The sequence below is a fragment of the Dermochelys coriacea genome, chromosome 3 (genome assembly GCF_009764565.3).
Source record: "Dermochelys coriacea isolate rDerCor1 chromosome 3, rDerCor1.pri.v4, whole genome shotgun sequence".
Classification (NCBI taxonomy): Eukaryota; Metazoa; Chordata; order Testudines; family Dermochelyidae; genus Dermochelys; species Dermochelys coriacea.
Genome location: NC_050070.1, coordinates 94,649,244 through 94,674,992, shown reverse-complemented (window position 1 = coordinate 94,674,992; position 25,749 = coordinate 94,649,244). Strand labels below are relative to the sequence as shown.

General features: G+C 41.3%; 1 long non-coding RNA gene across 1 annotated transcript; it reads left to right on the top strand.

The window, feature by feature from the left end:
- Positions 1-3,206: 3,206 nt before the first annotated feature.
- LOC122459091 lies at positions 3,207-24,287 on the top strand. Its single transcript, XR_006279554.1, has 3 exons — positions 3,207-3,301; positions 13,652-13,657; positions 24,278-24,287. It is a non-coding gene; the product is annotated as an uncharacterized LOC122459091 (long non-coding RNA).
- The last annotated feature ends 1,462 nt before the right edge of the window (positions 24,288-25,749 follow it).

Sequence of the window (25,749 nt, the reverse complement as noted above, 5' to 3'; positions counted from 1 at the left end):
TGTCAATTCTAAGCCAAGTGATTTAAGATAATAGTGAGCAAATGAGTTGGAAAGGTCACCGGTACTAAATTTGGACAATGTAAACAGTCCGTATCTAGTTAATGTAACAAAATTACAAAATGCTGGACTGCCTGGTTCCTTTTCTGTTGGAAGCTGGGAGTTTGGCCTGGTATTTCTTTTTAAAACAAAATCTCCTTGGCAGGTTGTTCCTCCAGGCCATCTAATCCATTTTTGCTGGATAAGCATGGTCACTGGACAGCCTCTTGGGCTTTTCCTGGTTTCTAGAAAAAAATGAAGCCATTCATAGATAGTCCCTGTTTAAAGACAAATCAGGAACATTGGCCACAATCCTGCTCCTGGCTGTTTAACAAAAAAACATTTTTTTTTCCTCCTAGTATTTCCAGATTTGGAGCATGCAAATTATATGAATCATCAGTTCTACATTTTCCAGGGTAATACTGCCATCCCAGGGTTATGGTCTCCAGGTTCTTTGGTTTAATCATGAGAAGAAACCTTGATAAAAGGAACAATATTTTGAGTCTTTTCGAGGCCCCAACCTATACCATCAAGTCAAGCTATCCCATAGTCCAAATGTAAAGTTGGAGAAGTAATGTATGACACACAGTGTCATTATTAATATTACTGAACAACTGAAAATGCTCAGAAAGTTCCAGGGATGTTACACAAACAAATACCTAGTAAACACCTGTCTGTTACTTTAACCCAATGGCATTAAAGTGACCTGACTCTTTCTGATTGGACCGCCTGACACGCCCATACCTCCTCCTCCTTACAACTGGCTGATATCCATATGGACCATTTTGGGCTTGAAGAAATATATATTTAAAGAAGCAAAAAAGTGCCTTGACTGGAGTAAAAGGATTGAGTAAAATCTAAGGGTCTCTGCTTATGCAAGTGAGTAAGATTTAGTTACACGAAGGCCAAATTCTCCCTTGTACAGAGGAACAACAAAAACCCTTTGCCCCACCTAAACCACACACACTCAAATCCAAAGGGCCTAATTCACCATTGTCTTGCATCTTAGGCAGGGCCAGATCAATGTATAGGAAAACTAGGCATGTACTGTGGTTCCAAACTGAGTGGTGCTGCAACCCCATGCAACAGGTTGCAATGCAACTCACTGAAATTTGGCCCTGCTGCCCCCCTGTCATGGCTGGGCCAAACTGGGTGGGCAGTGGGATGGTGAGTGCTGCTCCTCCTCGCTGATGTTGCAGGGATATTTCCTATGCCTGGGGTCCCCTAGGGGCCTGCCTGGTTTCAGCCCACTTCCATAAGCCCACATCCCCTCAGCTCTGCCGACAGAACTTGCTCAGTGACAGTCTCAACACCTGCTACATGTATGGGGAGCTTCAGTAAGTATATGCATGGGGTAGTTGGTCTGGAGAGGGTCAATAGACACAATGGGGTTAATATGGCCGTGTCTGTGCAGCAGGAGACAGTCAGTCTTGACCAGGAAAGGAGAGGGTTAGGTAAGCAACATCTGTGCAGCAGGAGCCCGTGCAGGGAACTGGATATGCTTGGGTTAATAAATCACTAGTGCAGCTGTGCTGGCCAGGACAGGGTTACTATAAATGTACCTATACCTTGGGAGTTTAGCTGGCCAGTAGAGGGTCCCAGTGATGGGTTAATCCAGCCTTGACTTTAGCTAGCCATTTACACTAGTGCAAAGTGAGTGTAAACCTCTATCAAATCAGAATGGCAGTGTTTTACACCTGATGTGCACAATTATAAATGGTTACACAAAATTCTAGGCAATGGAAAGTTGGGTCCATTGGACGTAAGTGGTGCACAGGCCTTATGCTGGCTATCAGCATTAAGGTAAATTTTATCCATGATTGTGGGACCAGGATGAAAACTTTGCAGGATAAAAGCACTAGAGTGAGCCAAATTCTTTTTTACTTAGAACAGTGGTTCCCAAACTTGTTCCACCGCTTGTGCAGGGAAAGCCCCTGGCGGGCTGGGCTGGTTTGTTTACCTGCCACGTTCAGTTTGGCCAATCGCGGCTCCCAGTGGCTGCAGTTCGCTGCTCCAGACCAATGGGAGCTTCTGAAAGTGGCAGCCAGTACGTCCCTCAACCCACACCGTTTCCAGCAGCTCCCATTGGCCTGGAGCAGTGAACCGCGGCCACTGGGAGCCGCTATTGCCCGAACCTGAGGACCCGGCAGGTAAACAAATCTGCCCGGCCTGGCAGGGGCTTTCCCTGCAGAAGTGGTGGAACAAGTTTGAGAACTACTGACTTAGAATCATAGGTCCATAGGGTTAGAAGGGACCACAAGGGTCGTCTAGTTTAACCCCTTGCCAAAACACAGGATTTGTGGTGTCTAAACCATGCAAGACAGATGATTATCCAGCCTCTTTTTGAAAACCTCCAGTGGAGGAGCTTCTACAACCTCCCTAATCAGTCTGTTCCATTGTCCTTCTGTTCTTACAGTCAGGAAGTTTTTCCTGAGATTTAATGTAAATCTGCTGTGCTATAGTTTGAACCCATTGCCTCTTGTCCTGCCCTCTGGGGCAAGAGAGAACAACATTTCTCCATCTTTTTATGGCAGCCTTTCAAGTATGTGAGGAATGCTATCATATCCCCCCTTAATTGGCTCTTTTCCAAACTAAATATACCCAGTTCCTTCAGCCTCTTCTCATATGGCTTGCACTTTGATCATCTTTGTCACTCACCTCTGGATCCTTTCCAGTTTTTCCACATCCTTTCTATACATTAGTGACTAAAATTGAACACAGTGCTCAAGCTGAGGCTTAACTAATGCCGATTAGAGTGGTAGTATCACCTCCCATGACTTACATGCTATGCCTCTGTGAATGCAATCTAAAATTGCATTTGATCTTTTTGCAACAGCATCGCATTGCTGATTTGTGTTGAAGTTGTGATCCACAACAACTCCCAGATTGTTTTGAGCAGTGCTGCTGCCAAGCCAGTTATCCCCTATTCTGTATTTGTTCATTTGGTTTTTCTTCCATTACATTTGTCTTTGTTGAATTTCATTTTGTTGTGTATAGCCCAGTTCTCCAATTTATCAAGATCCCTTTGAATTTTAGCTCTATCCTCCAAAGTGTTGGCAAACCCCCCCCCCCAGCTTTGTGTCATCTGCAAATTTAATCAGTATGCTCTCTATTCCTACATCCAGGTCATTAATAAAGAAGTTAAACAACACCAGACCCAGAAAGTGGAACCCCACTTGAGACCTCCCTCCAATCTGACATCATTCCATTAATAGTTACTCTTTGTTTGCGGTTGTTTAGACAATTATGTATCCATTTAATAGTAGTTCTGTCAAGCCCTCATTTCTCCAATTTACCTATCGGAATGTCATGTGGGACTGTGTCAAAAATAAGCCTTGCTGAAGTCCAGGTAGACTATGTCCACTGCATTCCTCTATGCACCAAACCAGTTGCTCTGTCAAAGAAGGAAATCAAGCTGGTTTGGCATGATTTGTTCTTAGTAAATCCACCCTGGCTGCTAGTGATCATCCCTTCATCCTCCAGGTATCACAAATTGAATGTTTTATACATTGCTCTAGTAGCTTCCCACATATCAAAGTCAGGTTGGGGGGGGCGGGGTTTGCAAAGTAGGGGTGGTTTGGATCTGGATTCTATTTTATCTGATAGAGTGATGTTTGAGTGTCTGTGTTGGGATGGTAAGGTAAAGGTGTTCTGTTTTGGCCTACCTTGAATTCTACAGTACTACAAAACAGGAATACATGTTGAGGAATTGCTTTTCCCTGCTGTACCTATGTACCCTGTTGCTTCCCCAAAGGCTAATTTCATATACAGATTGGGATTTTCAAAAGCACTCAGTGTTGGCCTAACTCTTCTCAAACAAGTCAATGACATTGAGAGTATTACCATTGAGAGAGACAAGGTAGGTGAGGTAATATCTTGTAATGGACCAACTTGGTCCTTGGATTTTAGAATCCAGCAGAGTTATGAATTTAAGTTTCCAGTCCTCATTCCCAAAGAAAACTGTACAACAACTTAAAAATCTGAGCCTGGGAGCTTAAATTCATAACTCTGTTGGACACTAAAAGCCATTAAATTAACAGAGACACTGGTTCTGTGGGTCATTACAACAATTTGTAACACATCCTACTGTCTGCTAACACTTAATTACCCGCTTTATTTTAAGTTGTTGCCTACACCACGCATGGACCCTTTATGCTAAACAATCTGTTCCACCTTGTATTTAGCTCAGACACTCTGGTTACCTTCTGCAGACCTGAGGAAGAGCTCTGTGAAGTTCAAAAACTTGTCCCTTCCACCAACAAAAGTTGGTCCACTAAAAGATATGACCTCATCCACCTTGTCTCTCTCATCACCTGAGACCAAGATGGCTACAACAGCACTGCAAACAGTACTAAAACTGAATTCTTATGTAGTAAGCACACTTTACATGCTTTGGATACTGGTATGTTCTGTAATATCACAGATTACCACATGGATCTCAAATGAACACACTGGCTCTTAAACCAAAGATTGGACAAATCCTGTAGGTCAGAATTGAGTATCAGTTAGAGAGAGTGGACTATGATATGATATAGCTCCAGTCACCTTACCATGAACAACAAACAGCTGGTGCTGCTCTCCAGTATACTCTGGGTGAAATCCTGTGCCCACTGAAGTCAATGGGAGTTGTGTTGTTGAGTTCAGGGGAGCCAAGATTTCACCTTTTTATGAGTGCCAAGTCCAAAGATGAAGACTCGATGAATAATGTTCACATTTCATTATTCTCAGCACAAATTCTATTTAATGCCCTTCTACTGTTTCACCCCCAGTAGATCTTTCCACTCCTCATGCTGTTTATCTCTGATCCTGAATTTCTAACATTCCACTGAATATTTTTATTGATTTATAATCCACTCTGTCATTTACCAGTAAGGAATTTCTTTTGTGGTCATAATTAAACGCAAAAGGTATAAACAATATATGCAGGATCCAGGAGAAATTTTGAAGGGTCATTTTTTTCTTCTGTTTCTAAGCCATCTGATAATCATTTAAGTTGAGGAGACCACCCAATGTGATGGGAGCCAAACTTCTAGAAAGTAGAATTGCTTGTACAGCAGCTCTAGAGTCTAAAATTCATGCTGCAGGTGGAAGGGATATAGCTCAATTAAACTGGATCTGTGAACCTTTGTCATTTGGGGAACAGTCAGGTTTTTCAAACAGTACCAATTAAAAAAGAAACAAAGAACACCTGATACCTTTCCCCCACTATATAGTCTGTCCTATAGTGATGTAAATATGGAAGAGGATAAATTAAGAAGGAGAACTGCTTTCTTCTGAATATGTTCTTTCATTCATAGCAAACCATCAGAATTCATTGTAGAAATCCTCCCCTATGGGAAAGTCATTTTTTCCGAGGGTGGGACTCGCAATAAGATACTTGGCTTTTCAGAGCTCAAGAGTGCTTACTGAAATCCAGTCCAGGGGAACAGTAAGCAATTTTTTACCATTGGATGGCTTATGGTGACTTACATTAAAAGATTTAATTGTTTCTGGTGGTTCCTAAAGAATAAATAATGATACCATAAATTCATATGTGCTTGCTGAGCCACCACGGTGGACATTTATTGTCACCTGTGTCACAAGTGAGGCCAGGAATGAATAGACATTAACATGTGTTTAGTGTCTCACTTATCATGGTAATTCCTAAAGGCAAGGTCTGATGCACATTATGCAGTGTTTGGGGAAGTTTGTGCAGCTGATGCCCACTTCATATCTACTCTGTTGAGTAGACTAGAGCTGATTTATTAATTTTTTATTAATTTATTCATTCTGCAGGGCTTATCAGTACCTTTTACCAGCACTAATTAATACCCACAATAACAAACGCTACAATGAAAAATACAGTTATGTCTATTGTAAGCTTCTTTCACAGCCATAAGTCATAAGTACTGATGCAGGTCATCATTGATCTCAGCTGGTTTTGAAAGACTGACTAAAGGGTAACAAGCTATATAATTCTAATACCAATCCCCTAAACCATCCAGGTTGCTTTGCTTTATGGTTTTAATATGAACACAAGTGAAGACTTCTAAGGGAAGATTTATTGAGCTTCATATCCTGTTGTGCTGAAGAAATCTGTGCAAATTAGTTGCAGGTAGAAATATTTGTAATCATTTCAGTGCATTACAGAAAGGTGGCATAATATTAGGAAGATAAGCAAAAGTAGATTTTAAAATGTAATAAAATGTCCTCAAATGCTCATTATATGTATTTTTATTAGTCACCTCAACTGAAAATGAACGTCCAGAGAAAAAATGTCTATGAAAAATTAAAACTAGAAAATATGGGAAGCACCTTGGCTGTGTATCTGTGAGTGAGGAGAACCTTTCCTAGGGACAGTCTCTAAACTACTATATTCTCTTCCTTCACACCCTATTTGTTTAAATTGGCTGAAGCCTGATCTCCTTACATAGGTTTTACCACAAACTCCTATTGACTTTAGTGGGATTTTACCTCAGTGAGGACCTCAGGATTTCAAGCATTTGCATTTTATATATATATATGACCCAGAAGGATCCCAATGCATTTAACAAGCTGAATATATAGATATCACCTGCAGCCATCTCGGAAATGGAGTATGGCAGTCTTTCTGCATTAGCAGCATGAAGTGATAGTTTTTAGGAGGATATGTGAAGAATAACTTCTTCATTTGAAACTACAAGGGCAATTTAGTTAAGCAGAATGTAACAAACTGTGTTAGAAGAATTTGATTAGGATTTAACTTCCCTGCTTTTTCCAAAAGATTTCAGGATAGGAAGTAAACTATTATTCATGTCTGAATAGGAGTAATACTAATTTGTTATTCATTATTCTATTTTTAAAGTTTCAGCTATTCAGTCAGGATGCAGAAACAATGTCATATGACTCATGCCACAGATAGAAAATAGCTAAAGTGACCTGTCACTAACAATCCACGGGCTAAGAATTTTTGACTGGTGTGTTTAGCAAATACTTATGAGAATTGATTACACATGAAGACATCAGGGTAGGCTTGATTCATCACCAAAGCAATTAAAAAGGACTGAATTGTACAATTTATTTGCTCCCACCACCTATTGGCTCAAAGAGTGAAATTCTCCTCTGTGTAGAGGGTTAGTTCAAAATCTATGCATGACTTACGTCCTACATAAATATCCGCTTGAATTTCATCAATTGTGTTCTAAATGCCTTCTAGTGGTGGTTTTAATGATAATATTACTTATAGGAAATGCCTGTTCGTCTATACGACCCAGAATTTGTTACAGAAATGAGGGTATATTTGGCGAGTGACAAATGAAAGTACAGTGGAGTGTTAGTAGCATGCTTTAAGGTCTATGTCTTTCCTTAAAAAGTAATAAAATCCCATGAATACAATATACCACAGACAAGTTTGCTCTTTTGAATGTTTACATATTAGAAGCAAAGCAAAGCAAAGCAGCTTACCACATTTTCTCTTTCTTGGATACAAATGAGAGTTACCGTATTTGAAACCATATGTTATAAGGTAGGAATGGAATTAGAAACTATCTTTGACAGGTTGGTGATTCTGGCTTCAGTTTATGAGGAAGACTTTAAATAGATATGGAGGAGGGGGAGGGGGAAAAAAGGTAATTTTAGAAATACTGTATATTTAAGCTTCAGTTAAAACTCTTTGCAAGCCCAAAAGGATGTTTGGAGTTAGGTTTTAAAAACAGTGGGATTTAGTGCAACAGGTTTGGCAAATGAATCAGTGTAGTTCATATAGCTGATGAATTGATGTAGACCCGGCTGACTAACATGTACCATGTGTTTGCTTTGGCAACAAATGTGGAAAAATCATTTGGAGAAAAATTGCATTATTCAACAGATCAACAGATTTCTTTTTTGTTTTGTGTGTTCCCCTGCCCCTCTTTAATTGAAATCTCAAAGGCAGGGTTCACAGAGCCCTTCCCCTGATTATTACCATATTCATTCTATTACAGAAAGTAAAGATGCCAGCATATGATTTTACATGCTTTTGCCTCTCTGCTAATAGTATCCCGCAACCACTAAAATCTCTCTCTCTCACTCACACTCACACACACACACACAGATAGACTAGACAACATTTGAAAGTTCATACTGACTACATGCTAGTAATACTAAACTTTAAACAATCTAATTATCAAAATCCCTGTATTTGTTTTAAAGCTAGTTTATTAAATAATAAGATGTAGTGACTTCCATTAAATTATGAACGAACTTTGCAATCCTTTGTTGCAGGGAGTAAAGACAATGCCAGAAGAGTTGTGTACTTTTCTTTTAAGTCCTAGATCTACAGATTTTGCTGTGCTCAACCATGAAAGCTTGGACTCTCCTTGTCTGGAAGAATGAGAAGGGAAAATTAAACCTTAGCTAACTGATATTTTCAAGGTTACCTTGTCATTTTATGCCTTGGAAACTACTTTGCACACCAAAAATCCAAGCATCCATGTGCTGACCTAAACAGCTTTCTTGATAAACTTCCTAGAGGTTATCAGAACTTTACTCACAATTTGCAACTCTGTAAAGTGGATCTCAAATCACCACTGTCATCTTAGAGTGTGGAAGAGCTGAAAGGTGAGAAAAGTCAATGGCCTCCAAGTTTTAACTTCCTCCCTACTACTCTCTCTCTCTCACTCACTCATTCACTCTTTTGCTCTGGATCCCTGAGTTTTTTCCTTTTAGATTTAAAATCACCTCTTTTTCTTCCTTTTGTCTGTTTTCTATTCACCATCAGTCTTATCATTCTATTTCTCACCCTAAATGAGTTGAGTGTGAGTGAAAGGTGTCATAAGAATGGCCATACTGGGTCAGACCAAAGGTCCACCTTACCCAGTATTCTATCTTCTGACAGTGGCCAAGGCCAGGTGCCTCAGAGGGATGGAATAGGTGATCATCAAGTGATCCATCCCCCTGTTGCCCATTCCCAGCTTCCAAGTTCTCTGCCCATCCTGGTTAATAGCCATTGATGGACCTAACCTCCATAAACTTATATAGTTATTTTTTGAACCCTGTTATAGTCTTGGTCTTCACAACATCCTCTGGCAAAGAGTTTCACAGGATGACTGTGCTTTGTGTGAAGAAATACTTCCTTTTGTTTTTTTTCAAATCAAGAGCCCTTTAAATCTAAGACCTCTGTTTATCCACAGCTCTGTTACAGCAGCAGTATGAGGCTAAGGATTCCTCAATCCTTTTTTGACATCACCGTGTCTAGACTCCTGTGACACAGAGACCTCTTGGAAAAGGGTTACCTGTTCTTTGCAAACAACTCTTGTCTCAGACCTGACAAACTCACTACACCAGACGTGTCTTACAGGGTATTTATCCATAAAGGGAACATGTAAGGTATCTACAGAAAGCTTGTGACTTATCAAGACTCATATCCTTTGTGAGGTTGAGTACGGGTAATAGTTAAGGAATTATGTAACTATGATGAAAGTATGCTTTAAGATCCTGTATGTAAAAGTTGGTCACCCTAATATAATATGCCTTGGTGATGGCCCTTTCAAGCAGGAGGGAGTTGTCATCCCACCTTGGTTAGCCAGTGATGTAATGCATGACTCGATTGTCTAGCTTTGCTCCATCCCAAGATTTTTAATGGAAAACAATCAGAGACAACTGCAAACAATTGAAACCACTTGGAGGTAAAAAGGAACATTACAACAGATAGGGGATCAACCTGTCTATGAATAAAGACAAAAGGTTGTTTCAGTATTACACAGGGTAAGAGAGGAACTTTGTATCTATTCACTGAGGAAACATCTTGTGGAGGGGGGTATATTTTTCATGAAAATTTGAATCTTGGTTCTTGTGAAGCCAGTCAGTTCTGCAACAGATTGAACTTTGAAGGGAAGTTCCACTTTGTTACATAAAAAAGATAACTATTAATAAGTGTAGGCCCTAGTTCACATTTTATGATTTTGTTTGGTATTGTAACCATTTGTTTCCATCACTCTGTCTTGCTTCCAGTAGAATTTCTATTCTTTTTTAAATAAACCTCTCGTTTTATTACAAGTGCTGTGCACAGGAGTGGTGGGTTAAGATAAAACTGGGGTACACTTCTCCTTTGGGGGCAGAGGAGCTGGGATTTCTGTGAGTAGCTAATGTCAGAGGCTGGATATCACAGGAAAATACTTCAAGGGCACTCAGGAAGTGGAGTGCACCTCTTGTTAACCTACAAGGCAAAGACAAGGCTGGCATAACCCAGAGGAGAGTGCTTTGAGTGCAGAAAGGCTGTTGGTGTTAGGGAGCTAACACTTAGCCATCACAGGCAAGGCTACCTCTTGGCATGAGGATAACAAGGACTGTCACAATCCTGGGTACTCCAAAAACTGTCACAACCCCACCAAAGTGTACAAAAACCTTCTTTAGTGTGTGGACATTTAAATCAAGATTGGATATCTTTCTAAAAAAATAATGCTCTAGCTCAACTACCGCAGTGGTTCTTAACCTGGGGTTCTTGGGTCCCCTGTGGGGTCACCAGCAGGTATCAGGGAGGGTCTGCCAAAATAAACCAGAGAGCAGGGCTAATATTAGACTCACTGGGACCCAGGGCAGAAAGCTGAAGCCTGGGGCTGAAGCCAGAGCCCAAGCAACTTAACTTCGCAGAGTTCCTTGTGGTATGGGGCCCTGGGCAATTGTTCTGCTTACTACCCCCTACTGCTGGCTCTGGCTTTTAATCTACTGGATATGCAGCAAAACGATTGTTGTGGCACAGGTGGCCCTTGGAGTTTTTATAGCATGTTTGGAGTGGCCTCGGGGGCTGGGGCAGGGGGAAGTTGAGAACACCTGAACTACAATATTTGGGCTATATGCAGAAATTATTGGTTACAATTCTATGAATTTCTATGGGCTGTATTATGCAGGAGGTCAGACTATATGACCACAATGATCCCTTCTGCTCTTAAAATCTATGAACTATAGTATCTTTTGAAATCCAGGCTGGCTTTCTTATGGTGACAGGCATCATTTCTCAATCCAGGATGTTTATTTACAATTTTTTTAAAAAAAGCAGTTTGCCCTTCCAAATATACATAATTTTAAATCATGTCACTCAAATGTTTTGGGGGAAATAGATCACAGCCCCTCCTAAAATTAGCTGCTCAGATTCTCTGGAGGTATAAATTGTCATAATTCCATTGACTATGACAATTTACATGAGCTGAGGATCTGCCCCAGTGCTCTTTAGCCCTGTAATTTACTGAAAATTGATCCTGAGAAAAGTGGTCTGACACACGAGTCTTTGTTCAGACTTTTAAACTTTTGTTTTTATACTTCATTCATTTCCTGGCCTACATTCCTCCAGGGTGTAAACTGATGCCAGTTATGGTGGTGCGGTCATTAATCTATGAGGACACAGCCTGAGACTACCAATTTCTCGTTGGCCGCCAAACAAACTTCAGATGGTAATGACTTTCAATCACTAGTAATCTGCACTGAATTTGAAGCAGAGACAGAGACGTGACTGGTCTGAGAGGATTCCTGGTCTTTAATGACTAAAACTTCTCTGGAGGTCAGAATGGCTCCTTGAGACCTGTGATTATTCCAGTGAATGTCAGAAGTTTGTCTCCAAAGGCTGATTTAAGTCAAACACTTAACATCATTGTAACAGTTTTGTCTAATTTAATTTCCTATTGTTTAATTTAATTTCTCCTCTTTTTTAATGTAATTTATTATATTTTTAATAGCATGCAAAAAGTAAAAATGGAAACAAATTAGCAAGAATGGACAAAAAGGAGTAAAATCCAACTTCCATCTGGGTTCTTTTGATTAAATAAATTGTGAATGATATCATTATTGGTATAACGGAGGACCGGCAAACATGTCATCTTTGTATTTGCATCTAGCTATCTATATATCCATAAAGTGTGTGTCCATTTCACCATTGCTCTACACCATTTATACCAGTGTAAAGTAAGTGTGAAGTGGATGTAAAACATGTCACTCTTCTGCTTTGGTATTATTTGACCCCTGCTTTACACTGGTGTGAGCGATTACATAATATGTAGGGTAACAATGAATCAGGCCCTGTATATCTGTACACACACACACACACACACACATACACACAGTATTTATTAGTGTTCCATCATAGCAATTTGTGTACATCACAGGTGAGGAGTGGAGAGTGTGGAAGAAAATTCAAGAGCAAAATCAGAGATGATGAAATAAGATTGGAGATATTGTTGTATTACACTTTTTCAAGTAAGCCTTTTGTATATCAGTGTGGTGGTGAGTAACATGATTCTGTGGGCAGGAAAAAGCAGCACAAAGAACATTCTTAACAATGGAAAGAAGTTTGCTTAGTAAGGCTATCTTAAAGATTAATGATGATGTGAACATAAAAGATACCAGATGCCTGAAACAAACACACTGGGCCAGATCCTCAGCCTAGCTCTATGTAGCTCCATAGAAGATAATGACTCTGTAACGATTTACAGCAGTTAAGGATCTGACCCAACATAGACATTTCATTTTAGTGCTCTTGGGAGCTATTTGCTTCAGGTGCCCTACAACACCAGCACTTGTGTGTGTTTGTCAGCCTGCACTTCCGGGTGCCTCAGTTTTCTTACTGCTCATCCTTTCTGATATAGCTTGAAGCTCTTAGGGACCTGAAAGGTTATATTCTGTGGTACAACTCATTGGCTTATCTTGGAATGAGACCATGTTTTCTCTTAGTTCTGTGGCTTAAATGTTCTGTGGTCTGCCCCACTTAATGGTGTCAGGACAACTCAGTCCATAATGGATTGATTTTCAGGTGGGTAAAGTGTCTTTGAGAGGCTTTCTGAGAGGGCAGAGCCTCACACTGGAGGCTGTCAGAGAGAATGATAATTTCTATAATTTACTAACACTATTTATAAAACCAAAAGCAGAGAGCAGAATAAGCATGAAATAAAAGTAAATATTCAGAAACCAGTCTTAGATATTGTTCTGGTATTGGAAAACTTAGTACAGGTGACAAAGAAAGATAAGCTTAATAAAACTCACAAACATTCAATTATAGAAAGCCTCTTTCTTAGGAACTGACAGGTTGGCTATGATGGAGACAGAGAAATTTCTTGGTCACCTTTGTTCTTTGAATTTTCTCTCTCCGCATGTTCCCTTCTCTCCGTTAGACAACAGAGAGTATGGTGACCACTCATGCACCCTGAGAACACCAGACATTGTGTGTGAGCTAATGCTGCCTGAAGGATGCCATTTTGAAGAACATGCCACATCTTCCCTGGTGCATGTGGCATTGCCAGTAGGGCACTTTTCTAAATGGCATCCTTGGTGCCTGATACCAGACAAAACCATGTATGTTTTTATATTAGTACCGGACAGGAGACAAGCCTTAAAAAATAGGACTGTCTGGCTTAAAACCAGATGGCCTGTCTCTGTGAGAGTAAAGTTGTGTGGTCTTTATTTTGGGGAAGGTGTATGGCCTGTATTATGCAGGAAGTCAAACTACATGACCACATTTATCTCTTCTGGTCTTGACATCTATGAAGCTGTAAAAACAAAACAACATCTCAGATCCTATTTCATCCTCTTCGTTTTTACTCTTGAACTTTTTTCATACTTGCAATACTAGGCTGAGCAAGCTTATCAATGGGAATCACTACCTGATTTCATTATATGCGAGGATCATTACCAGCCTGCAGTGCTCCCCAGGAGGCCCTACAGGCCAGGAGCTGAAGCTTGTGCGCCTGGCCAATCATTAAGGGAAGTTTTGTTCTTTGTTTGCAGTTCATATCCTATCCTCAATGCTGAACCATTGGTTCAGGCTAAGCAAATTTAAAACCTCTTCAGAACCTCACTTCCTTGTTCAGAGCCGTGTGTGGAAGTATTACTAAAAACCCTTACACCACTTGAGTCAAGCAGGCTGCACAGAGTTCTGTACCTGAGTCCAGCTTTTTTCCTTGGGAGATAGTGAATTTAATTAATTAACTAAAATCGTTTCACTCTCTGAAGTAACTGGGTTCTAATCAGTTACATTCACAAACAGAGAGAGAGAGAGAAAATATTAAACTGAAGAAAAAATTGGCAAGGATAAATTTCAGTGCCAAGCTGTTCAAGAAACTGCTCTTGTAAGGGGCTAGAAGGATGACAAGTTGGACAAAGTTTGAAAAGTATAGCTGACTCTGTAATTAAAAAAGATTTTGATTGTTGCATGGGCTATTCTTGCTGATCTCCCTTCTGGCCAGTGGTGATAGAAATAACTGATAGCAGTGGGAGGGAAAAGAAAATTCTTTGGCATTAAACAGTTTATTAACATTCTTAAAATAGGCTCCAGGAATTCAGTTTAGTTGGCTGCACAATTAAAAGTGTAGAAGTATGAGATGAAAATATAAGAAACTATACAGGGAGCTTATGTGAGTGCATGTGCCTATGGGTAATTTGTTCCTGCTGCTGAAGACCGAGGGGGGAATCTGCAAAGCCCAGAGAGGCAGAAGCAGAAAAGACTAGTGCTGATAAGTGACAGTTAGGGCCAGGTTGTTGCTTTAACACTACAGCCAAGAGTATGGAGCACTGCTGAATTGCATCACTTGAAGAGGAGCATTGGAGAGATTATGCCTCGGAGAAGCATAAGTTTTAATGGTACTTCTCCCTGTGCAGGCAGACCTAGCATAGAATGCCTCTCTTGGTGTGTTGGCCCGGTTTCCTAGGTTTATACAAAGATAGTTAGGCTGTGTCCCTGGTCTTGCCCTCCCAAAATGGAGGGCAATGATTTCTATTGTGAGCAGCTCCTATGCAGCTATGCAAGATGAGAGGGAGTTTCTCAGCCCAGGGGCTGCGCACCCTTAGTAGATCCATGGCTGACAGTGGAATGTGTGGCAATTTGATGAACCATTTCTAATAATTCTCAATGTGTGGAAACACTTTTCAACTAATGGGCTAAATCCTCAGCTGGCATAAATCAGCAAGGGTTTGTTGATAAGGATACACCACTTTGCACCAAGTGAGGATATGGCCCAGTATTCTTACATCATGTATTTTTCATTTCAGAGTGTTAGCATATTGTTTGGCAATCAGCTCTGGCTAACAGTTTGGTGTTCCAGTTGCATCTTACAGAATTATGTGTTGTAGATAAGTTGAGAGAGGAAATTTTAGTTAGAGATGAGAGTGTGCCGCACAGAAGTTTGTATCATAGCTACAATGCAATTAAGAAGTGTTAGAGACCATCCATTACCATCTGTTTTTATTTTACTAACTCAAACTAGTCACCATGCAATTAACAAACAAGATTGGGTAGCTCAAAAGAAACAAAAAAAAGAAATTGACTTTTTTCCTGCAAGCCTTTATGATTTATAGTGAAGTGATGTGGTTGCCAAAAAAACTTTATTAAAGAGTCATTAAAAGTAAAAAAATTTTGTTCTCATGACTTGGCCCTAATCAGGTCTGTGGGCTTGGATCTTATCCTAAACATTCAGGAATTTTGTTGTTATAATTTTTGCTCTATTATCACCACTTGGCTTTTAAGACCAAAGACTTATGTGCTTGCTGGATAATGAGTACCTCTAAGTTGGAACTTAAGAATGGCTGCAAAAATTGTATCTGGTCTGGCGTTACTGCATCTTTCGGTAAACTCATAAAGTCTCGATTCGGTCTGCTACCACCGCTGACTAAGTCATAGCATTTAGCAGACAGGGTTATTTTCTTGATACTTTAGCACAAACAGTGCTGAATCATTGTTAATAAGTAACCCACTTAAGATGAGTTACTTGATATTATCTAAAATTCTTCTGAGAGCATCATTAATATTCTCTAATAAATTGTTGAATGCTTTTTGTATTTCTCTTACTTTCAAAGTCAGCTTTTCTAAAGGTGATGCCAAAGACTCAAGCATATTAATGGTTTTCCTTCTATGAGGCCCAGAGGGAGAAAGCTCAAAAAATGTCTTTTCTATTATTGTTTTCTATTTATTATACATGGGAAACCTTTTCCCTTGAAGCAGGTTGACTTACTGTTAAAGAGAAGAGGATTAAATACAGGTTTCAAAAAGCAACCCAATTGTGATGCAGGGCAGAAAGATGGTGGCTACTTCCAAAATGGTAACATTATATTTACTTTTAAGAAATTCTTTTAATAGTAAATTAAGACTATTAACTTGCAATAAAACTTGTGTGGATTTGGTTTTGTTTCATAAAAGAGATGAAGAAATGAAATACCAGACCTGCTTCTATGTCATAAAATACTTCAAAATTCTTGGCTGACACACAATAAATTGAGGTCAAATCCTTGTACCTTTCAGATGACAGCCTCCCTAATATCTCATCAGTCTTAGCACCAGTGCTAGAGCCTAAAAGAGAAAATACCTCTGACAATTTTCACTGTATAATTTTACAGTTTGACCGTGTGCTTGATTGGTGGTTTGAAAAGTGTGAATTGGGAGTGCTTTGTTCCAGGTGACCATTGAATGGGCCTGACTGTTATAAAAAGCCAGTCAGCTGTGAACCAGCTGAGTGACGAACAGCAGAGAGGCTAACAGAGGGAGTTTGGGAGTTCACCTGGTGAGAGCCTACTGAGGCTTACATCTTGCCCTCTTCTCTGAGTAGTTACTACAACTCCTGAGGAAGCTCATAGAAGGAAGGTAATATGGATGGGGAGTGTTCATGGGGAGTGGGAATGTTGTGACCTGCACTGGATGTGCCATGTTTGTTTTTCTTTCACAGGACAGAAGCAACTTTATCTGTACAAAGTGCAAGCTGGTCTCCATATTGGAAGGGAAGATTCAAGGTCTGGAGCAACAGGTATCGACCCTGCGTTGCATAAGAGAAACTGAAGATTTCCTGGACAGACATCAGGATACGCTTCTACAGACACAATGTTCTGAAGATTCAGAGCATGCTGCAGTGCCGGGACAGGAGAACGGTGAAGAAATTTGGCAGCATGTGACCTCCAGAAGAAGAAAGGGGAGCGTCCATGTACCAGCAACTCAAATACAGGTAAGTAACCATTTTCATGTTCTCTCCACAGGTACTAATGCAGAGAGTGAACTAGATGATACATCTGAGGGAAGAGTAGCAGCCGCATTAGTCTGTATTCGCAAAAAAGAAAAGGAGTACTTGTGGCACCTTAGAGACTAACATATTTCTAACAAATTTGTTGCCACAAGTACTCCTTTTCTTTTTTATCTGAGGGAAGGGAACAGAAGGAGACTTTGCCGACTGGAAGGCATGAGATGCACTGTCCTAGGGTTGAGGGTTCCACGACCACCGCTCCCAAAAGAAGGAGGTGGGTGGTGGTGGTCTGGGACTCTGTCCTCAGGGGGACTGAGTCATCTATCTGCCGCCCTGACCAGGAAAACCAAGAAGTCTGCTGCTTGCCAGGAGCTAGGATCCACGATGTGACGGAGAGACTGCCAAGACTCATCAAGCCCTCGGATTGCTACCCCTTCCTGCTTCTCCATGTGGGCACCAATGATACTGCCAAGAATGACCTTGAGTGGATCACTGCAGACTATGTGGCTCTGAGAAGAAGGATAAAGGAGTTTGAGGTGCAAGTGGTCTTCTCGTCCATCCTCCCCATGGAAGGAAAAGGCCTGGGTAGAGACCATGAGCTTCCTCAGGAGTTGTAGAATCGTGGAAGTCAACGAATGGCTATGCAGGTGGTGTCAGAGAGAAGGCTTTACATTCTTTGACCATGGGATGGTGTTCCAAGAAGGAGGAGTGCTAGGCAGAGACGGGCTCCACCTAACAAAGAGAGGGAAGAGCATCTTCGCAAGCAGGCTGGCTAACCTAGTGAGGAGGGCTTTAAACTAGGTTCACCGGGGGAAGGAGACCAAAGCCCTGAGGTAAGTGGGGACGTGGCATACCGGGAGGAAGGACGAGCAGGAGCGCGCAAGAGGGCAGGGCTCCTGCCTCATACTGAGAAAGAGGGACGATCAGTGAGTTATCACAAGTGCCTATACGCAAATGCAAGAAGCCTGGGAAACAAGCAGGGAGAACTGGAAGTCCTGGCACAGTCAAAGAATTATGATGTGATTGGAATAACAGAGACTTGGTGGGATAACTCACATGACTGGAGTACTGTCATGGATGGATATACACTGTTCAGGAAGGACAGGCAGGGCAAAAAAGGTGGGAGAGTTGCATTGTATGTAAGAGAGCAGTATGACTGCTCAGAGCTCCAGTATGAAACTGCAGAAAAACCTGAGAGTCTCTGGATTAAGTTTAGAAGTGTGAGCAATAAGGGTGTTGTCATGGTGAGAGTCTGCTATAGACCACCGGACCAGGGGGATGAGGTGGACGAGGCTTTCTTCCAGCAACTCACAGAAGTTACTAGATCGCAAGCCCTGGTTCTCCTGGGAGACTTCAATCACCCTGATATCTGCTGGAGAGCAATACAGCAGTGCACAGACAACCCAGGAAGTTTTTGGAAAGTGTAGGGGACAATTTCCTGGTGCAAATGCTGGAGGAACCAACTAGGGGCAGAGCTCTTCTTGACCTGCTGCTCACAAACCAGGAAGAATTAGTAGGGGAAGCAAAAGTGGATGGGAACCTGGGAGGCAGTGACCATGAGATGGTCGAGTTCAGGATCCTGACCCAGGGAAGAAAGGACAGCAGCAGAATACGGACCCTGAACTTCAGAAAAGCAGACTTTGACTCCCTCAGGGAACTGATGGGCAGGATCCCTGAGAGAATAACATGAGGGGGAAAGGAGTCCAGGAGAGCTGGCTGTATTTTAAAGAATCCTTATTGAGGTTACAGGGACAAACCATCCCAATATGTAGAAAGAATAGTAAATATGGCAGGCTACCAGCTTGGCTTAACAGTGAAATCCTTGCTGATCTTAAATGCAAAAAAGAAGCTTACAAGAAGTGGAAGATTGGAGAAATGACCAGGGAAGAGTATAAAAATATTGCTCGGGCATGCAGGAGTGAAATCAGGAAGGCCAAATCACACCTGGAGTTGCAGCTAGCAAGAGATGTTAAGAGTAACAAGAAGGGTTTCTTCAGGTATGTTAGTAACAAGAAGAAAGTCAAGGAAAGTGCGGGCCCCTTACTGAATGAAGCAACCTAGTGACAAAGGATGTGGAAAAAGCTAATGTACTCAATGGTTTTTTTTGCATCTGTCTTCACGAACAAGGTCAGCTCCCAGACTACTGCACTGGGCAGCACAACATGGGGAGGAGGTGACCAGCCCTCTGTGGAGAAAGAAGTGGTTCGGGAATATTTAGAAAAGCTGGACGAGCACAAGTCCATGGGGCCGGATGCACTGCATCTGAGAGTGCTAAAGGAGTTGGTGGATGTGATTGCAGAGCCATTCGCCATTATCTTTGAAAACTCATGGTGATCGGGGGAAGTCCTGGACGACTGGAAAAAGGCTAATGTAGTGCCCATCTTTAAAAAAGGGAAGAAGGAGGATCCTGGGAACTACAGGCCAGTCAGCCTCACCTCAGTCCCTGGAAAAATCATGGAGCAGGTCCTCAAGAAATCAATTCTTAAGTACTTAGAGGAGAGGAAAGTGATCAGGAACAGTCAGCATGGATTCACCAAGGGCAAGTCTAATCTAATTGCCTTCTATGATGAGATAACTGGCCCTGTGGATGAGGGGAAAGCAGTGGATGTGTTGTTCCTTGACTTTAGCAAAGCTTTTGACACGGTCTCCCACAGTATTCTTGCCAGCAAGTTAAAGAAGAATGGGCTGGATGAATGGACTATAAGGTGGATAGAAAGTTGGCTAGATTGTCGGGCTCAGCGGGTAGTGATCAATGGCTCCATGTCTACTTGGCAGCCGGTATCAAGTGGAGTGCCCCAAGGGTCGGTCCAGGGGCCGGTTTTGTTCAATATTTTCATAAATGATCTGGAGGATGGTGTGGATTGCACCCTCAGCAAGTTTGCAGATGACGCTAAACTGTGAGGAGAGGTAGATATGCAGGAGGGTAGGGATAGGATACAGAGGGACCTAGACAAATTAGAGGATTGGGCCAAAAGAAATCTGAGGTTCAACAAGGACAAGTGCAGAGTCCTGCACTTAGGACGGAAGAATCCCATGCACTGCTACAGACTAGGGACCGAATGGCTCGGCAGCAGTTCTGCAGAAAAGGACATAGGGGTTATAGTGGACAAGAAGCTGGATATGAGTCAACAGTGTACCCTTGTTGCCAAGAAGGCCAATGGCATTTTGGGATGTATAATAGGGGCATTGCCATCAGATTGAGGGACGTGATCGTTCCCCTCTATTCAACGTTGGTGAAGCCTCATCTGGAGTACTGTGTCCAGTCCTCACACTACAAGAAGGATGTGGAAAAATTGGAAAGAGTCCAGCGGAGGGCAACAAAAATTATTAGGGGATTGGAACACATGACTTACGAGGAGAGGCTGAGGGAACTGGGATTGTTTAGTTTGCGGAAGAGAAGAATGAGGGGGGATTTGATAACTGCTTTCAACTACCTGAAAGGGGGTTCCAAAGAGGATGGATCTAGACTGTTCTCAGTGGCAGCAGATGACAGAACAAGGAGTAATGGTCTCAAGTTGCAGTGAGGGAGGTTTAGGGTGGATATTAGGAAAAACTTTTTCACTAGGAGGGTGGTGAAGCACTGAAATGGGTTACCTAGGGAGGTGGTGGAATATCCTTCCTTAGAAGTTTTTAAGGTCAGGCTTGACAAAGCCCTGGCTGAGATGATTTAGTTGGGGATTGGTCCTGCTTTCAGCAGGGGATTGGACTAAATGACCTCCTGAGGTCCCTTCCAACCCTGATATTCTATGATTCTATATCTACACTGCAATAAAAGATCTGTGGTGTGGCTGTGACTGGTCCAAGTCAGCTGACTCAGGCTCACAGGGCTTGGGCTGTGGGGCTATAACATCGCAGTGTAGATGTTTCGCTCAGGCTAGAACCTGGGCTTTGAGACCCCATGAAGGGGGAAGGTCTCAGAGCATGTGGTCAAGCCCAAGCACAAATGTTTACACTTCAATTTTTAGCCACAAAGCCTGAGCCCCACAAGCCTGAATCAGCTGACCTGCGCTCTGACACTCAGTGCCTCGGGTTTTTTATTGCAGTGTAACCAGCCACGGGCCTAGCAAAAATTGGTTACACAGTGGTCTTTAACTACAGGTCAAGCAAAATTTTACTGGAAGCCTCAGAATATATTTAAATAGGCACTTAAAACAAGGGATTGCTTATTGGAGGGGTTCTTTAATATGGCATGCAAAATACAAAGAAAGCAGCGAGAAGAGTTTATGTAATTCCTTCAGTGTGCTGGGAAGGAGTCTGAAGATGATAATCTATTTTTGAAAAGGTCCTTGCAGAGATTTATCTCTGTTTTAAGTGGAAGCACAGAATCATCACTAAAGTATATTTAGCATATTGCAGATCCTGTGAATGAAGCCATCAGTAAGTTTTATTTTATATTTGTGCACTTCTTATTAATTGCTATGCAAATTAAATTTCAAAGATGTATTTAAATCACACACTGGCCTTGTGGACCTTGAGTCAGCCCAGTCTACGAGTTTAACTCAATTGAAAACCTCACTTGAAACTAGTGTAGACACAATTTAACTCCTTTAACTCAATTTTAGTATGTCTAGTTATAGCCTATGTGCCTATCTAGGATTTAACTTGATTAATTTAGAATGTGCTAAGAAAAATTGCTTTGTCTTGATGAATTTTAGAAGGTAACTTGACTTAACATCACACCTTTAAATCCAAGTTAGCAAAGGCCACTGTGACTAGCATTCAGCTATATCACTGCATGTATCTAATGCTTGTTATGTCACACATATACAAGAGAAAATGTCCATAGGACATATGAATTTAAAGAATTCTCCTACCCCTTTAAACAAATCTCATAAATTGAAAATAGTGTTTTCCCCTATGTTTGTGTTCTGAGCATTTTATATAATTAACCTCAGATAACCCCCTTTTCTTCAGTTCTTATGAGACTCTTTCCCCAGTGACACAATGTGAATAAAAGGCTTGTAAAGTGCTTTGAGATCCTCAGATGGAGGCTGCAGTATATGTATAAGCTACTACTAACAATAATAATTCATTACATTGGAGTTGCACCTAGAGGCCCTGATCAGGGCCTTGTTCTTGGCATTATACGCACACATAATAAAAAGACAGTCCTTTCCCCAGAGAGCTTACAGTGGCTAGGAAACAATAGGTGGATAAAACAAATGAAATGTGGGGAGGACAATGTAAGCAGTGAAACAATCCCTATGTGCTAAATTAGTTTGTAAGTAGCAGCTTTAGATCTAAATTGGGCTTATTATTTTTACTCACACCTTGTTATCACTCATTCCTCCCCAAAATATGATTCACTATCATGTTTTCCTGTGGCAAAGGCAGGTGGAGGCAACCTTAGTTTTGTAAGTGTCTGATTTTCCCCTGGCCCCAAGAAATGGAGTTAGAATGGAGGTTAGCTGAATTCTGAGGAGAATTTAAAAACCTCGGACATGAAATGTTCTTATTCAACAAGTAATAATTTCCCTATTACTTTAAGGGTATTTGTATCTCTTTCTTTCAGATAGATCAAATGATGAACATAGGAAAGTTTAATTTTTCTTCAGCTAAAAGAAAAGGAGTACTTGTGGCACCTTAGAGACTAACAAATTTATTTGAGCATAAGCTTTCGTGAGCTACAGCTCACTTCATTGGATGCATTCAGTGGAAAATACAATGGGGAGATTTATATACATAGAGAACATGAAACAATGGGTGTTACCATACAGACTGTAACCAGAGTGATGACTTAAGGTGAGCTATTACCAGCAAGAGAGTGGGGTGGGGGAGGGAGACCTTTTGTAGTGATAATCAAGATGGGCCATTTCCAGCAGTTGACAAGAACGTCTCAGGAACAGTGGGGCGTGGGGGAGGGGGATAAACATGCGGAAATAGTTTTACTTTGTGTAATGACCCATCCACTCCCAGTCTCTATTCAAGCCAAAGTTAATTGTATCGAGTTTGCAAATTAATTCCAATTCAGCAGTCTCTCGTTGGAGTCTGTTTTTGAAGCTTTTTTGTTGAAGTATTGCCATTTTTAGGTCTGTAATCGAGTGACCCAGAGAGACTGAAGTGTTCTCCAACTGGTTTTTGAATGTTATAATTCTTGACGTCTGATTTGTGTCCATTTATTCTTTTAAGTAGAGACTGTCCAGTTTGACCAATGTACATGGCAGAGGGGCATTGCTGGCACATGATGGCATGTATCACATTGCTAGATGTGCAGGTGAACGAGCCTCTGATGGTGTGGCTGATGTGATTAGGCCCTATGATAGTGTCTCCTGAATAGATACGTGGACAGAGTTGGCAATGGGCTTCGTCGCAAGGATAGGTTCCTGGGTTAGTGGTTCTGTTGTGTGGTGTGTGGTTGCTGGTGAGTATTTGCTTCAGGTTGGGGGGCTGTCTGTAAGCAAGGACTGGCCTGTCTCCCAAGATCTGTGAGAGTGATGGGTCGTACTTCAGGATAGGTTGTAGATCCTTGATGATGCGTTAGAGAGGTTTTAGTTGGGGGCTGAAAGTGATGGCTAGTGGCGTTCTGTTATTTTCTTTGTTGGGCCTGTCCTGTAGTAGGTGACTTCTGGGTACTCTTCTGTCTCTGTCAATCTGTTTCTTCACTTCAGCAGGTGGGTATTGTAGTTGTAAGAATGCTTGATAGAGATCTTGTAGGTGTTTGTCTCCGTCTGAGGGGTTGGAGCAAATGCAGTTGTATCGTAGAGCTTGGCAATGGATCGTGTGATGTGGTCTGGATGAAAGCTGGAGGCATGTAGGTAGGAATAGCGGTCAGTAGGTTTCCGGTATAGGGTGGTGTTTATGTGACCATCGCTTATTAGCACCATAGTGTCCAGGAAGTGGATCTCTTGTGTGGACTGGTCCAGGCTGAGGTTGATGGTAGGATGGAAATTGTTGAAATCATGGTGGAATTCCTCAAGGGCTTCTTTTCCATGGGTCTAGATGATGAAGATGTCATCAATGCAAGGCAAGTAGAGTAGGGGATTAGGGGACGAGAGCTGAGGAAGCATTGTTCTAAGTCAGCCATAAAAATGTTGGCATACTATGGGGCCATGCGGGTACCCATAACAGTGCTGCTGATTTGAAGGTATACATTGTCCCCAAATGTGAAATAGATATGGGTGAGGACAAAGTCACAAAGTTCAGCCACCAGGTTTGCCGTGACATTATCGGGGATACTGTTCCTGATGGCTTGTAGTCCACCTCTGTGTGGAATGTTGGTGTAGAGGGCTTCTACATCCATAGTGGCCAGGATGGTGTTTTTAGGAAGATCACTGATGGATTGTAGTTTTCTCAGGAAGTCAGCGGTGTCTCGAAGATAGCTGAGACTGTTCTTTTTTTTTTTTTTTTTGAAAATGTTGTGATACATGAAAGATTTGGAATTTCAAAACAGCACAGTCTTGTAGGCAACTAACAAAGATGTCTTTTTCCCCTTCACTTATTCTTGGAATCACTTCTCCAAGAAGTGTTCGAAAAGGGGGCTTACTTTCCACATGAAAGCTGCCACTTCTAACCAAGATTTTAATTGTAGTGATGTAAAAAAAAATACTGACGCTTTTGATACAATACACAGACAACAATTATCCTAAAGAAAATTATTTCAAAACCAGCAATTATTGTATTGTGTTTAATGATGTGATGAAACCCACTGTAAAAAGGTAAACAGACATGAAACAGGTGGTGATAGAGGCAAAAAGCTGATATTTTACCAACCAATGTGGTTATTGTAATAGCATTTCTGAAACATGAGAGAGAGAGATGATGAACTTTAAAGGAGTCAGTGTCTGGTTCTACTAAGCTACTAAATAACATTTTATTTCAAACCAAGGATACATGTTAAATTTTTCATCCAAATTCTAATCCAATGGCTTTGAACTAAACTGGTCCCTGCTGCTGAACTGGCTATATATCTTATTCTTAATTACTGAGCAAGTTTCCAGCAGTGTTTCGTTCTTAATGGTGCCAAACCACAGGGCAAAATACATGCTTTCATATTGAGGGTACAATAGTCTCTTTTTTCTTCTCTCCCCCAGTTCATGTGGATACTTCTTTTATATCTTTCTCCTGTGCACTGGTGAAAAAATACTATGTGATCATGTGATTACAGACTATATCAGAATGTACAAGGGGTTTCAGGCACAAGGGGTCCAAATGAAGGTTACACAAGCAACTTTAATTCCGGCATTTCCTAACTTTTTTTTTTGATTTTGCAACCTTAATAATTTTCATTTAACATAGTGTGTGAGAGAGATTTTCTGTGTAGTATTGTAAAAGACTATAGTGCTCTACAATAGGACAATAGTACTAAAAGTGTAATAACTCTTTGCCCCGAATGTGTTATGTTTTAAAGGTACAAGTGAAGACAAATAGTACAAGACAATACAAAACATACAGAGGGCTGTGGTTATTCTAGTTTGAATGCTTCATGGAGTAAATGGGTTCTCAGAAATTTCTTGAAGGAAAAGGTGGGGGGAACTAGGTGTATTTTAATAGCAAAGGGGGATATTTTACCTACATTGAGTAGTGTGAAAGAAAATTTCAAAGTCAAGAGAAAGAAGAAGAAAGAAAGCAGTGTAGATGGAAGAGCACGAGGTAGAGGCTGGAGTGCAGGCTGGGAGAGCAAGATGTAGGCAGTGATGGAATTGTGGAAAGCTTTTTATGGTGAAAGTTGGGTAAAACACAGTAGCAGTGATCACCATGAAAGGTTACCAGAGGTGGGTCTTATGTACTGTACTGAGGATAGTAGGGTTGGAGAAAAGAAGATGCATTTTACAGATGTCAGAGAAAAAGTAAT